Raw genomic sequence first — 16,833 nt, forward strand, 5'->3', positions numbered from 1 at the left:
AGCAGGCTCAAAGCAGATTTCCCTGTTTTCTTGACAAGTTACTTAACCTCTCGCAGCCTGGGTCCCCAGCTATCAAACGGGCCACAGCGAAAACTAATTGAGTTAACACGAGCAAGGAGCTTGGCAAAGTCCCTGGAGTACAGTACGGTGTTCGGTACATATTTTTAACTATGACTAGGATCTATTAATAGATTTGAATTTTAAGTCAGATTTTCCTCAATCACTCTGCACTACTCCTTGGTTTATCCAGAGTCATAAAAGGGGAGATTTTAGCTTCTGTCAAGATCAGGAGAAGTTGTGAACTGAGACAAGTTACCTCTGAGCCTCTCTCTGTGTACACGGGAGACCTGTACCTTCCCGCCGAATTAGTTTCATGCTTGGAAAATATCAAGAGGTTGTTGAGTTCATCTTCAAGCTGTGGCCTGGTCCCTTCTGAATCTATCTACTTGAGTTTGAAATACCTCCAGAGAAGGAGACTTTATAGCTTCCTGAGGTAATTGATTCAAATGTCACACTTGGAAAGGCCCAAAGCCATAGGAGGCTAGCGCTAGCGTCTCATTTCTGGCAGGAGGTCAGAGATACATAAAATGTAATCTAAGATCTTCCTGTAGAGACCTGGCTTTCTACAAAGGGGCTTTTTGAACTTAGGTGATTGTCTTCCTTCTAAATCAATGCTTACCCCATTCTTCCTCCTTTTAAAAAAACGGTATCATTTGTTTATGGAAGGAAATGATTGTCCTTTAAAACTGCAGAACTTGATAAGAAAATAATTCATTTGCAAAATGAGCCCAGTTAGCAGAGCAGGGGAGGGGGAGCCACAAGGAGTACTTAACTGGTTGTAGTGAGGTGTTAAGAAAATCTCTAGCCCAAACCAGTTTGGCTCAGTGGTAGAGCATGGGTCTGCGGACTGAAAGGTCCCAGGTTTGATTTCGGTCAAGGGTATTCTTGGTTGCGGGCACATCCCCAGTAGGGGGTGTGCAAGAGGCAGCTGGTCGGTGTTTCTCTCTTATGGACGTTTCTAGCTCTCTATCTCTCTCCCTTCCTCTCTGTAAAAAATCAATAAAATATATATTTTTAAAAACAGTTTTAAATGAGTGTATCATTTAATTCTCCATACAGACCAATGAGTTGGGGACTGCTCTTATTAGCTCCATTTAACAAATGATTACACTGAGGCTCTGAGATGGTGTATCCCCGCTGGTTAATCAGTTAGTGAGCGGCAGAACCAGGACTCAAACCCTCATAAGGCACTGCCTCTGGGAAATAATTAAGCAAAGGCCTTTTCCTCCTCACTGACAGCTCAGTGTGTGCGAGAAAAAACAGTGACTCTGACTTAATACAGACACAAGACAACGCAAGATAAAGGCTTATAATCCCAAATGAAACATCTTCCTTAGGATCAAGGAAAAACTAAAATTTCGTTAAATGGCAATTAGTAACAGTCCAATCAGCAGACAGCATATGCTAGCATTTCCTTATATGTTGTTCTTCGCTGTATTTGCATTAAATATGCATTAAAGTACTTGAGGTTTGTTGGTGATTTATATCATTTTAGTAGAAGCACACGATTGGCTGGACTATATGGATGGGTCAAATGAGTCCCTTTATACAAAAGCCTGCTACTCTTCTTGGTAAGGAGTTAAGGCTCTAATGAAATAACAGGTATGATATGATCATTTCACCATCCTGCTATGTCCGAGATCTCTGTGCCCATCCAGGATATAATGAGTAAGTATTCCTGATGAGTAACAAATGGCACAAAACTCAGCATTTCTGTCTCAATGCTTGGAGAAGCGCCCAGCCTCGGAAGCCCAGGACCTCATCTCCTCCCAGAAGAAGCCCGCCTCCCCCACGCCTTCTCCGTCCTCAGCCACAACCCCTTTATGTAAGCCTGCCACCAGCTAATGGGAGCTTTCAGGCAGTGACAGAGTGGCAATTACATTAGCTCTTCAATACATCTCTAAAATCGGCTCTAGCTCTTGGAGCGGAAATGTCCTTAGAAGGATCCCCACAATCACCCTCCCCAAAATGGATTTCACTACATTTGGAGAGAAAAATACAGCACATATACATTTTTTTTCCTGCTTATGAATCTCTACTTGTAAACACATATGCCTTTTATCTTGTAAATGATGAAATAATGAGAAGCCTTTCATTGTGAGGATGGGAGATTGGCCTTGATTAAAAAAAAAACACGCCTCCATAATAACATGGATTCTGGCCAGGAGGAGGACTCGGGGTCCTCCTTCGCTTGGGCTCACATTTACAGACTTGAAATAAGTATTATTATTACGAGGCCTCATTTGGGGGCTGGCAGCAGGTCGCCCCACCGAAAGTCTGGGCGGTGATTAGTTCCATTGAAGAGGAGGATGTTTACTGCTCCCACTTGGAAAATTCAACCATCAAAGCAGCCCATTGCTCTTTCAAAGAAAGGAAGGACACGTTCATGCTGTTTTTCTCTTCAAAGCCCATCTTTCCAATGGGGGTTACGTGGGAGGAAATGCATGCTTTTATCCAAATGATCACTGCTGTCAAATAATCGGGTATGAAATAATTTCCACGATGCACTGAATCATGGGAATATGTCACTTCTATTGATTTCCCTAGACTCACATTACTCATGGCTTTTCTCTTTCCAAAGCAGTAATGCCTTTATTCTCTGATTCAAATTAATTTAACACAATTTACTTAGTACCTACTATTGAGCCACAGCCAGCAGAACGTAAAGGTAAATAAAATATTGTCCCAATCTTTAAAATCTCACACTAGAGCAAGGGAGAGAGAGGTTTAGAGAGGAGTTGCATTACTACAGTTATGGAAGACACACAGAGAAAGAACAAAGAAGCAAGTGATTGACTCTACGTGGGTAGGTTAAGGAAGGCATCCCAGGGAAAAAAGCTAATGTGAGCCAATCATTGATGTGCACTTGGTATATTCAGAAAAGAACATTCCTGCAGCAACAGACAGCAATGTCCAGAGGCCTGGTGTGATTCCTTCTGTGTGGTATGTGTGCAGACATAGTGAAACAAGGACGGAGAAGTTGGCAAAGGCAAAGTAATGGAGTACTAAGGAGTTAATATTTGATCTTGCTAACAATGAACAATGAACCACAAAACAGCTTGAGTTTTAGAAAAATCACTCATGTTACAATATGAAGAGTAGCTGAAGGAGGGTATGAGAGAGACAATTAGATGTCTATTAAGGAAGTCCAGGCACAGGGGGTGAGGGTGTGAACCACAGCAGTCACAGAGGAGGCAAAGAAGAAAAGTCAGATGTCTACAACTTAGAGACAGAATGAAGAAGAAAGAGCATAGAGGATGGGGGTCCAGTCTTCAGCTTGGCTTCTTTGAGAAGGGGGTTGTGAGAACAATTTGGGGGAAAGACAACAAGTTCATTCTTTGCAAAACAGCAACAGATGAGGGATTAGATACATTTTTCATGTATACATGTATACTTCCGTGTTTTTTAGAGTACTAACTCTAAACACTTTTTAAAAACAATTCAAGTGTTTCAAAGTAAGAAAGCTTATGGGACAGAGAGACAGAGATGGGGTTGGAACCTCAGAATTACATTAATGAGACAGCACTCAGCTTGCCTAGAGCAAACACAGGGGATTCAAAACTCTGATTAGACAGGAATCTTGCCAGGAGCGGAGGTGTGACACACTCACTCATGCATAGAGGCAAATCAACTTAGACACAATAAAGCCAAAGAATTTGATTATAAATGTCTGGGATCAGTGACTGGGTTAAAATAACAGGAAAGGAAAGCACAAGGACAGAACATCCCCAGAGGAGGGGGCACGTACCTTTGTTCGGATTGATAAAAATAGGTGAGTCAGATAATTCTCTCTGGTTTGGTTATGGCAGTGATTGGGAAAGTGAGAAAATGGGAGAGGTTAAAAAAAGAACAGCCCATTAAATAAGTAAGGAAGGCAGAAGGATAACAGAATTGTCAGAGTAAAATATTGGGGTCATCGATAAAGGCAGCTTCCTACATAAAAAGGCCAATTTTAAACTTATCAGGGAATAAGGCATCTTAAAGGGCAAGTCACATGGAGGCAGAAATGGTGAGCTGCCCAGGTCACAAATACAACAAGAACTCCAGCACAGACTTGAACATTATACAGCAAACAGCAGTGAAGTCAAGACACTAAGTGCTGGCTATGCAATAATGAGACTATGACTATGAAAGAAAATTAGACTAATTTAAATTTAATTCCCAATTGGCTCATATTTGAGGTCAAATACAAAAAAAGAAACAGAAAAATGGGGGGAAAATACATTTACTGAACAGAATGAATCTTCCCATTCACTATTGGAAAATAATGGGCCGGTGAAATAATTTAGCAGCCAAAATTGCCAAATCAGCGACCCAGTGTCCTAATGAACTTATTAGAGACCACTGCAGGCAAGTGGTATAAGTGGACAGGCCCAGGTGCCTCTTTCCTATGTTACCTGCTTATGAGGTCAGATTGTCATAGAGGCAATTCTATGGGATGCCAATTTTCAAAAAATATTTAATTCTGCAAGGTAACTGCATGTAATATTCATGTGTAAGCTTATTTTCAATATGCATTTGCATACACATACTAATGCCTCTGCCTATGCATATATGTATGAGACCATATGACGCTTCACAGTCATATGAGAAACATCTGAGAAAATCAACTCGGCCACGTCAGATTCAGCAGCTGTGTAGCATGAGAAATAATGAAGAGGCATATCCCCAAAGGACAGCCTGGGGCTTCAAAGGCCAAAAAAGAAAACAAAAATCCATGGCACAGCATAAAGAATCATCTGCTCAGTGACAGCTTACTTTGAAGAAGGGGTGTCCCACCTAGTCAGCCTGAGAGGAGGACAAAGTTCAGGTCAACACGTGTTCACTTCACATGTGCCCTCTGCAAATGTGGTCCGTGTTGTTAGAGAGCCATTCATTGGCCTCCTGTACCCATCTCCTCTCTTAACTTGTTCCTATTAACACTTATACATTTGATAGTGTGTTCAAGAGACACTATAGCTGGCAAATATAATTCATAAGGCTGCAAATTCAATACAGTTTAATCTAGGACCAAATTGGGAAATTAATTTAGACACTGGTATTTATCGGCTTTGGTCCTGCATCACTCGTTTGTAGTTTAGGCACACACATTCTCTCCCTCTCCAGCCATGAGTGCCTCAAGCTGCAGCAACCCAACCACAAGGATAAAAGAGCCCCTTAATGTGTACCTAAAAGAAACTCTCTACAATTGGGAGTTTAAAGTAATCATAATAACAATCATCACAGGCTTCTGGTGTCCATTGCCAACTAAAGCAAACTTGAGGGGCTTTTCATCTGCATAGCTAAGCAGTGGAGGTTATTCTTATCAAGGAACAATGATGAGCTAACACATTTGAGGTGGTAGCGTTTAAGCACTAATGAAATGGTGAAAACTCCACATTTTCCTAATGCTAATCTGCTAGAGAAGTAACTAGAAAGCAATGTAAGAGGCAGCTTTAAAGGAAGCAAGTTTGTCCTAGACAAGAGCAGGGAAGGAACAAGATCATTAGACAATGACAGCAAGGGCTGCACTATTAATGAGGCGGATGGAAGATTTTCTTAGCTGATTGGCTGACACTTTTCTTGCCAGGGATGTTATCACTCACCTTGTAAAATGAAGTCCTTGTACATCAGGGCACAGTATTAACTCTGGAATACCCAAGGTATATCATATTATGGAAGCAGCCATTGCTTAAAGTGAAACCTTTTGCATCCTATAGTGTGCCAGACTTGAGGGAACAGTTGTCCGCAGCCCCTCTCGCTGGTCACTGGGGCTGCCTGAGAGGCACTAATGGTAGCAGTTATGTCAGCATCTCACCCTGCAATGACACCCACAGACAAGTCCAATGCATCTCTTTGACTAACTGGCTGGTAATTCAGATCCTTTTCCCCAACTGGCTCAAATATTTTTAAATCCTTTTAAAATGTAAGAGTTGTCAGCTGCTGGGGGGGGAGGGGGGGGCATGGCCAGGGAGAGGCTAGTGGGGGGAAAAGGAGACATATGTAATACTTTAATCAACAAAGAATAAATACATTAATTATTTTTTTGAAAAAAGAGTTGTCAGCTAAAATACAGGATACCCATTTAATTTTGAACTCCAGATAGCAACCATTTTTTTTTAATTTTAATTTTATTTATTTTAGTATAAGTATATCCCAAACACTGCATGGGATACTGACATTAAAATTCAATTATTTGTTATTTTTCTGAAATTCAAGTTTAACTGAACATCCTGGATTTTATTTTCAAAATATGGCACAGCAGAGCTTTGCCAGAAAATCAACAGGGTGGGGTGGAGGCAAAAGAAACTGAGAGTGCAGGTGAGTGAGTGGCATACAAAGGAAGCTTCCCGTGGGATTCCTCCTTCTTTCTTTCCTCTTTCCCTTCTTTTCTTGCCCCTTGATAGACCTTAATGGAATCCCAAAAAGTTTATGTCCCTCTCCTCAGTGAGTATGCTACTAATAACTCAGAGACAGTAGTACAACAAAAGATGAATGTGCTGGTGCCAAAGAGAAGCTAGGAGCAGCCTCCTTTAAAAGTGAGAGATCATGTCTAATGAAACATGTGTCCTTATCTAACAAGCAAACATCCACTAAAATGAGATGAAGCTGGTCATCACATGGGGCTTTTCTTCATCGCATTCCTCTATACATATGTTGAGGCTTACCCTTTTGCAATTCCCTAAATTATTTTCTACAGGTACCAGCTCAGTCTCATGCCTCTGTAAGTTTGGCTCGAAACTCATCTCAATTGGGTTTTGTGACCTTAAAGGTGACCACAGTTAAGGGATATAAAAGCAACCAACCCTGAGAAACTGGGGAGCCATGCCAGCAGTCCAAAGGAGCCTTTGTTACTTCCAGGAAACATATTGGGATAAATATTCTCCTTTCACAAATGCCAAGCACAAGGCTTATAGTTCCCTATTGTTCAAATCCCATTTTCAAAGACAAAGTAGCCCAAATCATTAAACACACATGTTCAAAATACAGATTTTATTTAGAAAGATAAAATAAAGTTTTCTACACTCTTCCTAGGTCAATGACTTTTCTTACCTTTATGCCACTCTCAGCATAGAGATTAATTTCATGTGCTTCTTTTAAAAATTCTTTTCCTAAAAATAAGACACATTCTAAACATGAAAATACATCCATACTTTAGAAGAAAAACACCCAAACATCTAGAATACTTGCTGAAGGTGTACACCTTCATATTTCTTTAGTGTGTGTGTGTGTGTGTGTGTGTGTGTGTAATATATTATATACATATAATATTATATATTATATATTTAACATATATAATATATTGAGCTCTTATTATGCATATAATCTATATATATATAAAAGCCCAGCAACTGAATGGCAAAATGAGCAGAACCAGTCGACCAGATGCTATGACATGCACTGACCACCAGGGGCAGACACTCAACACTCATCACAGGAGCTGCCCCTGGTGGTCAGAGCGCTCCCACAGTGGGAGTGCTGACCAGGATGAGTGGACCTCCCTCAGTGGGCCAATCCCCACAGGCCATGTTCCCCCACAAGTGTGGGAATCTGTGCACCAGGCCTCTAGTCTTTTATATTAAACTGGAGCCCGGCGCACGAATGTGTGTGTGGGTGGGGTTCCTCAGGCTTGGCTGGCTATCAGGGCCAATTGGGGTTGGCTGCCTGTGGGGAGGAATCACAGGAGGTTAGCCAGCTAGGGGGGTGTAAACGGAAGGACCACCTCTGCATCGAGTGTTTGCCCCCTTGTGGTCAGGGTGCATCATAGCGACTGGTGGGTCAGTTGACCGGTCATAGATATCCCATAATTTGGTTCATCATTTGTCTATTTTGTAAGATCCATTTCTGGGACAAGACTACCTGTGTTCAATCCTAGCACCTCCAATTACTGTTATGTAGCCATCAGCACTCCCTGCCTCGATTTCCTATGGATTTTATAAGTCATAAATAAGTTAGTAATAAGGACAGCATTTATATAGTACCTGACATATTATGAATGCTAAGTAATGTTAGTTATTAGTGTTTTTGTAATTATGATAAAAATTAATTTGTCATTTTAGAGGCTAGAAAAATCAGAACAATCAGCGTGTAGATAAAACTCCAGTGGGGCTGATAGAAATGTATCTGATACTATCAAAAATGAAATGTTCAGATTCCCAATATTTGGCATATAATGGAGACTCACTTGGTGCAGTTGAATGAATTGGTCAATAAATTATGAACCAATGGCTTTTAGCCTAGGGACACAGATCACATTTTTTTTATTTGTTTCCATATTAAGATGTACCTCTGGAAACTGAAAAAATAAAATGTAGAAAGTCATCAACTTTTTAGATCCTTGAGATCAAAGAAAAGATTCAGTTTGTAGGACTACTTAACCAATAAGGAGAAGGCTGTCAAAATATTGCATAACTGTGTATTTGGGAAGAGATTCATTTACTTTATTGGAAGAGCTTTAAACTAAAATTGTCAACAACAACAACAACAAAAGAATTCCTGATAAAATCCTTAGAAAATACCAAGTAAAAATGGAGAGAAAAGAACAGCAAAACAGGCTGGTTTGGAGGACAAAACTTCCTAACCATGAAATGTGAGATACTACTTCTAAATTAATGAAAAAGTGTTTAAGAATAAAAAAGATTCAATTTACAATAGCATGAAAATGAAAATAATTAGGAATTAACTTAAGGAGACAAAAAATCTTGTGTACACTACTAAAAACCATTGCTGAAAGAAATTAAAGGCTCAAGTAAGTGTGAAGATGCCTAGTTTCATGGATTATAACACTTAATACTGGTTAAGATGCCAATACTATCTGAAGATTTAATGGAATCCCTATAAAATTTTTTGCAGAAACTGAGAAGTCCATACTAAAATTTATATGGAATCTCAAGAGACCTCAAATAACCAAAACAATCTTGAAAATAAAAAAACAATATTTTGAACTATATTTTCTGAGTTCAAAACTCATTACAAAGCTATAGTAATCAAAAGAATGTGGTACTGGCATAAAGATAGGCAAAGAAACCAATGGAATAGAGAGTCAAGGGGAAAATATTTTGAATAGAGAACTCAGGAAAAAAACACCCACAAAAATGTGTACATATATGATCATACAGATGATCAACCAATAAGGGTGCTAAAACCATTCAATAGAAAAAGGACTGTCTTTGAACAAATGATGCTGGAAAATTTGTATATACACGTGAAAAGAATGAAGGTGGATCTTTATCTTATCCCATACACAAAAAGTAACTCAAGATGAATTAAAGATTTAAGCAGAAAAAGAGCTAAACCTACAAAACTTTTAAAAGAAAACAAAGAGGAAAATATTCATGACAATGAATTTGGCAATGGTTTCTTTCTTGAATATGTCACCAAAAGCACAGGCAACAAAATTAAAAAGAAGTAAATTGGACTACTTTAAAATTTAAAACTTCTGTGCATGAAAGGACACAATCAACAAAGTGAAAAGGTAATTTACTAAGTAGAAGAAAATATTTCCAAAGCATATATCTGATAAAAGGCTGGTATCCAATATACATATTTTTTTCCCTATAAGTCAACAACAAGAAACAAACAACCTGCTTTTAAAAATGGGCAAAAGGCATGAATTGACATTTTTCCAAAAATGATATACAAGTGCCAATAAGAGCATGAAAAGATAATGCATTAATTAATAAGAAAATGCAAATCAAAACCACAATGAAATGCCACCTCACACTCAATAATTGACAACTATTAAAAAAAAAAAACGTGTTGCAGAGGAGTGAAGAAATTATAACTATTATGCATTGTTGGTGGAAATGTAAAATGCTACAATCACCATGTAAAAAACAGTATAGCAGTTCCTCAAAATATTCAAAATAGAATTACCACATTGTCCAGCAATTACACTTCTGTTTATGTAACCAAAAGAATTGAGAGTAGGATCTTAAGTATATATTTATATGTCCATGTTTACAGCAGCATTATTACAAAGCTAAAAGATGGAAGTAACCCAAGTGTCCATCAATAAATGAATGATAAGTAAATGAATAAACAAAATGTGGTGTGTATATATATATATATATATATATATATATATACATACATATACATATATTTATTTGAATATTATTCACTTTTTAAAAAGAAGAAGAAAATTCTGATACATACTACAACCTTTATAGACCCCGAGCACATTATGCTTAGTGAAATAAACCAGTCACAAAAAAGATAAATACTGTATGATTCCACTTATATGAGGAACCAAGAGTGGCCAAATTCATAGGGACAGAAAACAGAATGGGTTTTGCAGGAGCTGGAAATGGAGAGGCTATTGGGGAATTACTGCTTAGTGGGTGTAGATAGCAAAGTCTATGTATATTTTACTACAATTAAAAAGAAATGCACAGTAAAAATGTTTAAGGACAAATATAGAAATATTTCATGACATATTCTTCCTGGCATTAATTATTAGATGCCACCTCTCTCTTTTTAAATCACTGTGTAAGTATAAGTCTATCTCCCCAACAAAACTGTAATTCCCATGAGTTGAGGGACTGGGGCCTGTGAGTTGGGCACACAGTTGACTTATAATAAATCTTTGATAGCTGACTGAAATAACCATTAGCAGGATAATGTTTGGAGAAGCTTCTTCTGAGCTTGAAACATTAATGCTCTCTACAATGGCTGAGCAGAATCAGCAGGCAAAGGAGAATGTCTGTCCTGTAGGAACATCTATTCTAAAAGACAGAAAAACCTGAATGAGAAAAACACGACTTAATTCTCTTAATGAAGTGTCAGAGAACTACTGGCACTTAATAACCTCCTTACCTTCCGGGCCTTTAAGGGCAGGATAATTTGGTATCTGGGTAGTACTCTGCTCCCAACTCCACTCCTCCCCATACAAACTGTCTGCTTTCATTAAGCTAGACTGTTAACTGTTTTTGTAAAACACATTTTACTTCTGTACTTTTGTTTCTATTTATTCCTCCTGCTTTGTAGTCTCTTGCCTCAACCCAACAACCCTCAGGTCTCATTCCCTGGAAGAAGTATTCCTCAAAAAAGGGCTGCCATTTTTGGTGATTTTCACTACGTATAATTCCCTCTTGCTGAGATATTTTCAAGTTGATGATTCAAATGTCCTTCCCAACAGAGGTAGTCACCAGTCCTAAACTGTACAGCCGACTATCTCCTTGCCATTTCCCCTTGAATATCTCAAAGTTACCCTAATATCTGTGTGCCCCAAATTGAACTCAAGACTCAATCGCACAACCAAGGTCTCTCCCAGTTTGCTCAGCGGTGAGGAATGGCCCCTGTCACACAAGCCAGAAATCTAGGAGTCATCTTCATCACCTACTTTTCTCTCGTCCTCAATAGGGACCTAGAATTCAAACCACCTGCTTTTAAACATGGGCCACCGCTTGAACAGACATGTCTCATCCTAGAATTCTGTGGATGTTATCTCCTAAATATCTGCCTTCGCCAACTTCTTGCTGCCTTCACCATCAACGTAGTCCAATATTAGTAAGTTTTGTTATTATTTAGGTAAGGCCAATAGATCTGCCATTGAGAAGAGTTCATTCTACTCACAGTTCCCAAGTGTGGGAGTACATGTCACACCACAGGGACCACCCGGGGCACCACTAAGACAGTGGGAAGAGGGACTATGGGCAGGAGCCTTTACTGTGGTTTCCACAGGAAGGAGTGAGTGTGACAGCGTACACCAGCTTAGGGTTGGCTAGTTTGAATAATTTCAGTGGGTTCTGTGGCTGGTTGTCTGGTATCTGGCCCTGTATTGATCAGAGCAGATGAGCAGTGGTCCGGAGTGTGAGAACCCAGTGAAGGAAGAGGTTGGTGGTGTGAACTTAATCAGCTGCTCCAGAAGGGACACTGACTGACCTCTGGGGTCAAGACAGCATTTTAGCAGCTCTATTGCATCATATCACCCCGGGCTGTTTACTTCCGTCACTCTCCGCCGTCTCTCATGCCTTCTCCATACACCTTCCTCTAAAATGCTCCAGAGGATTTCTACTCCCTTAGAATAAGGGCAGAATCCTCTCACATTGTTTATGAAGCCAAGAATACTCTGGTCCCATCCTACTCCTCCGGCACAGCTGCACCCGGCTTCCTCCAACTAGATATCCTAGCTCTTGCCCACCTGCATATATAACTTGTCATTTGCTCAACAAAAAGGTACTTCCTGCTGAGATGTAAGTTGCAAGAACTTTGATGAACCCCTTACATCAATTCTGGTTATTTTAGTTACTTTTGTTTGGCAAATTCAATAACTTCATTTAATGTTAATTAATCAGATATTACTATCCATTAAACACACTTTATCTGCATCATTAATATGAACACTGAGGGTAAAATGGCTGAATATTTTTCATATAAAGAATAGGTTTCAAGCTGAACATCCTAAATTTGATTATTAAATCTTGCAATAAAAATGTTCTGCTCAGAAAATCCTTGTTTTTAGAAACTTTATGAGCTAATGTAGTCATAAATTTTGCTTTAGAATGTGCCTGACAATTCCATCAGACTCATAAACATCCTCAAGATCCGATGGCAGCATGTGAAAAACTCATTTCGGGATGAAATTTTTCCCACAGCATTTAAATTACAGATAGAAGATATGAGAATGTGTTTTAATTTCCTTTTGTTGATGCACTATCATTGTGGGTTTTTTTTTTAAAAAAAAATGTTTATTTAACAGGTAGCAAGTGTGTTTATTTGTTCCTTAGATTTGAAATAATTTCCCTTACTAACTAGAAATTTCTTACTCATTTTACTAGGAGAGAGGACCTCGTCGGCATGAGCAATATGATTTGCATCATATATGACTTTCAAAGGCCATTATGCCTACATCATATTAAATCAATATTAATGGGCTTTGTGGAAAGACACATTAAAAGCCTAGTTGAAAACAAGGTTGTTTTGTAATAACTCTAAATTGGTTATTTTATTTCTAAATCTTTAATTGTTTCTCATTTCCTTCCTCTCTCCTTTACTCCCTACTTCTTTGTTTCTGTTTCTCTCTTTCCCATTCTCCGCCCCCCCCCCCCTGCTGCTTCCCTCCTAATATGAATCTATTCTTTCAGCTAGTCAGTCACTCTGAGCACTTTCTCTGTGAAAGACACTATTCCAGGCCCTAGAAATCAAACAGTGAACAAGGCAGAAACTGGTCCTGTCATGGGGAAGCTCACAGTCCAAAAGAGTGATCACCATTAAGCAACTGTAATGTAGCAGGGGAGATACTATGGTGGGCAAAGTGTAGGCTCTTAGGAAAGCACATACAGAGGAAAATAACTTGAATCCAGGGATCACAGAGGCTTTCTAAAGGAAGTGACATCTAAACTACAGCATGAAAAGAATTATCCAGGTAAACATTTCAATTAAATCTCAAATTAAGTAAAAAGAACACGGATTGGGAACCTAGTTTTTTAAAATATTCTGGCTCTACCCACTTTCTTCACTAGCCTCTGTGTCACACTGAGGAAGTCACCTCCACCTCCTAGGCCTGGACCCAAATCTATAAACAAGGGGACTGACTGCAGGCGATGAACTCCTCTCCAGTCCAGGATTCTAATTTTAAGTCTGAATCTTCCTAGTCCAGGTCTTGACTATCTCTTGTGTCTGGCCCACCGACTTTCTCCCAACTCCATCCAGCACACGGTTGCCAGCGTCACCATCCTAAAGCCCTGTTCTATGCCCCTTCTGTGCCCCCAGGATATTAAGTGGTTCTCAGGATAACACCTCACCTCACCCTGTGCTACCAGTCCTGCCTCATCTCCCCAACATGAGCCTGCCACCTCGAGCAGGTTACAGTGCACACCCAATGCTGGGATCACCCCCACCTGCTCCTTCCCTCTAAGGAAATTTGGGAATAGAGGCTATGATGGTAAAACATTAGTAAGTGAGATAGCTGATCCACTTTAAAAGCTTCCCCATCTGGAAGAATGACAGGCTTCCACAGACTCAGGGCAGCTGGGAGTGGAAGCAGGAGGCTGCACACGAAAAATGGGAACATAGGCAAGCGCCTCTCTGCAATGGAAGAGATTATGGGCAGGAGGATGTTTTCAAGACTGGAACTGTCCGTCTGAGAGCTCAGCAGTCCAAAGCCAAAATACACAGTTTTATTATAATTGCATCTGAAATGTACATAGCCGCCTCATGCTATAAACAGCTAAGCAAACCTTCATCCTGCCGGCCTCACAGTCTGCCAGGAAGAGTTTACCAGCTGGACTGAGCTAGAAGTGAATACGTTGCAATGAAATCAGAACATGAGGCTGAAGGGCACCAACTTCACCGCTCTGGCCTCAGTTTCTCCATATGTAAAATGGGCTAATTCAAGTCCCCTTTCAGCAATAAAATCCCATCATTCTCCCTTCCTCACCAAGGAAACTGGGTAACTTCACCCAGCTTCTGAGAGCACTAGGCTGAGCAGGATTGAGATCCTCTCTCTTCATTCTCTGAATTTTAGTTTATTTTAAAGATTTTCCTTTTTTGTATTAAATAAGCAAAGTGTTAAAAGAGTAAGCATTCTTCCTTTAACCCAAAGTCATTTGTAATGTTTAAGTTGGCTCTGTCTTTACAGATATGTAATCATAAAACTTCAACAAAAAACAACCTAACAGTTCACACCATGTACAAGCCAGACTTCATTATGACTAATATTCCTTTCCCTCAACACATCATCAAGAATTAGTCATAATCTATAAATAGAAGGGACAGGATTTCAATATAAAAAAATTCAGGGGGTAAAGTCAGAGCCAGTGACATTAGTCAAGAAGGACTGGGTAAAAGATTGTGAAAAGCGTTGTCTATTCAAACACAAATTCGTTCTTCCATATTTGAATACCTTTTGTGCTTACAGTAGTCATGAAAATTATAACTCACATAGCTGTGCCAAGGTATTATTTTTAAGTTGATGCCTTTCCAAAACTGCATATGATTTAACTTAAGTCAGGAAAGAGGCCAAGATTTACCCATGTTAAGTTAGTAGCCCTCCCAAGAAGTCAAATCTGAGGTCAAATATACAGAAATGTAACTTAGAATGACACCTCAGTAGAAAAAAATATCTTATTACCTCCTGAGTTTAGATAGAATATTTAATTACCCCAAACAATAAACAAAAAATGCTAATACACAAGGATAAAACTAACAGAGTACATATATATAATATACTATTTTACCTATTAAAATAAATTTGGGTATTTTTTCAAATTTTTATAAATTTATATAAATGTAAAAATGTGTATTTTAGCCAAAACCGATTTGGCTCTGTAGATAGAGCATCAGCCTTCGGACTGGAGAGTCCTGGGTTCGATTCTGGTCAAGGACATGTACAATGATTGCGGGCACATCCCCAGTAGGAGGTGTACAGGAGGCAGCTGATCTATGTTTCTCTCTCATTGATGTTTCTAGCTCTCTATCCCTCTCCCTTCCTCTCTGTAAAAGAAATCAATAAAATGTATTTTTTAATGTGTATTTTAATAAATAAAATGTATTTTCCAAACACCAATCAAATAGAGATAGCAACACCAATGATTCTGAAACATTTACTTGATACATTATTAATGGAAGACCTGGGCCAATTTCCATGTATTTCAACTAATGCCAAAAGATGTAAAATGATTCAATTTATGATTCAAAGCCTGGAATCACTTCAAGTAAAAACAGTTTCACTGTTAAACATTGCGAATCATTAGTGCTATCAACCTATCTGTCTTCGGAGGTAAGACACATCCTAATCAAGACCAACCTCCTTTTTCTGCAAGGACAGGGATAAGTAAACCATTTAGCAAAACGCACCTCAAGCCTCCCAAGTAAAGACTCTCCTTTGTTCAAGGTCCTCTTCATCCACAGGGAGTGGGAAAGTACCAGACAATAGGATGCTACTGGCTAAGAGTTCATGTCTGTCTCACGGATCAGACACTGGGGCTTTCTCTCCTGATGGGAGAAAGTTCAAGTAACCGTGAGAGATTTCTCTCTGTGACTAACAGAAGACTTTAAATCTCCCAGCTGCTGTGGAGTGCATGTACTCTGAAGATACTCAAATACTTCTGTAAATATCCTCAAATCTTTCTCATGTGAGGCAAGTTTTTTCTTTTTCTTTCTGAAGACTTTATTATTACCTGTCAGCAGCGCGTGACGCATTTGATATTTGGCTTCCCTCCTAGACCAAATATAAAAGTCGTCCCCAAAATGAATTATAGAGTAGCTGGCAGTGCAAACTGTTTGACGAAACTTCATTTTTGAAATTTATCTTTTTTTTTTTTCTCCTTACATAAGCAAAAGTGAGGGAGCCACTTTAACAATTCTGCTCTTAAGTAATAATTAAGCTGCCGGGACACAGGAGTTTATGTCTTTATAAATGTCAGGCCAGTTCTAGCGAGTCTGAGCTGCTTCTCAGTAGCTCGAACAACACACCCAGGAAGATATAAAATTTTGAAATGCCTTTTTGCCATTTATACATTTATAAATCATGGGCCAAAGTTAACACCCAAATCAAGTATGTGCCTTTTATTAATTCCTGAACCAATAATTAGGGCATGCATTCTCATAACAGAATTCCTCTCAAACTACAAGATGTTGAGGCTGCAGAACAGTTTAAATATCTGAAGTTCAGTTACCCTTAATTCTATAAGAATATATTTGAGAATTCATAAATATGATGGTTGCTATTTATGAATTTTTTATATATACACAAGCCTATCATTTTTTCTAAATAGATATTAAAAATAATAGGTTCTTTAATTTTTTTATTTCAAAGAGGAAGGAGAGAAAGAGAAACATCAATGACGA

At 39.0% G+C, this 16,833-nt stretch overlaps 1 protein-coding gene across 1 annotated transcript in view; it reads right to left on the reverse strand.

Annotated features, from left to right (window-relative positions):
- The window catches only part of GRIP1 (glutamate receptor interacting protein 1), a 658,373-nt gene that overhangs the window by 425,362 nt on the left and 216,178 nt on the right, over positions 1-16,833 (reverse strand). The window lies entirely within an intron of this gene.

This window comes from Pipistrellus kuhlii, unplaced genomic scaffold (assembly GCF_014108245.1).
Source record: "Pipistrellus kuhlii isolate mPipKuh1 unplaced genomic scaffold, mPipKuh1.p scaffold_m20_p_3, whole genome shotgun sequence".
NCBI classification, from domain to species: domain Eukaryota; kingdom Metazoa; phylum Chordata; class Mammalia; order Chiroptera; family Vespertilionidae; genus Pipistrellus; species Pipistrellus kuhlii.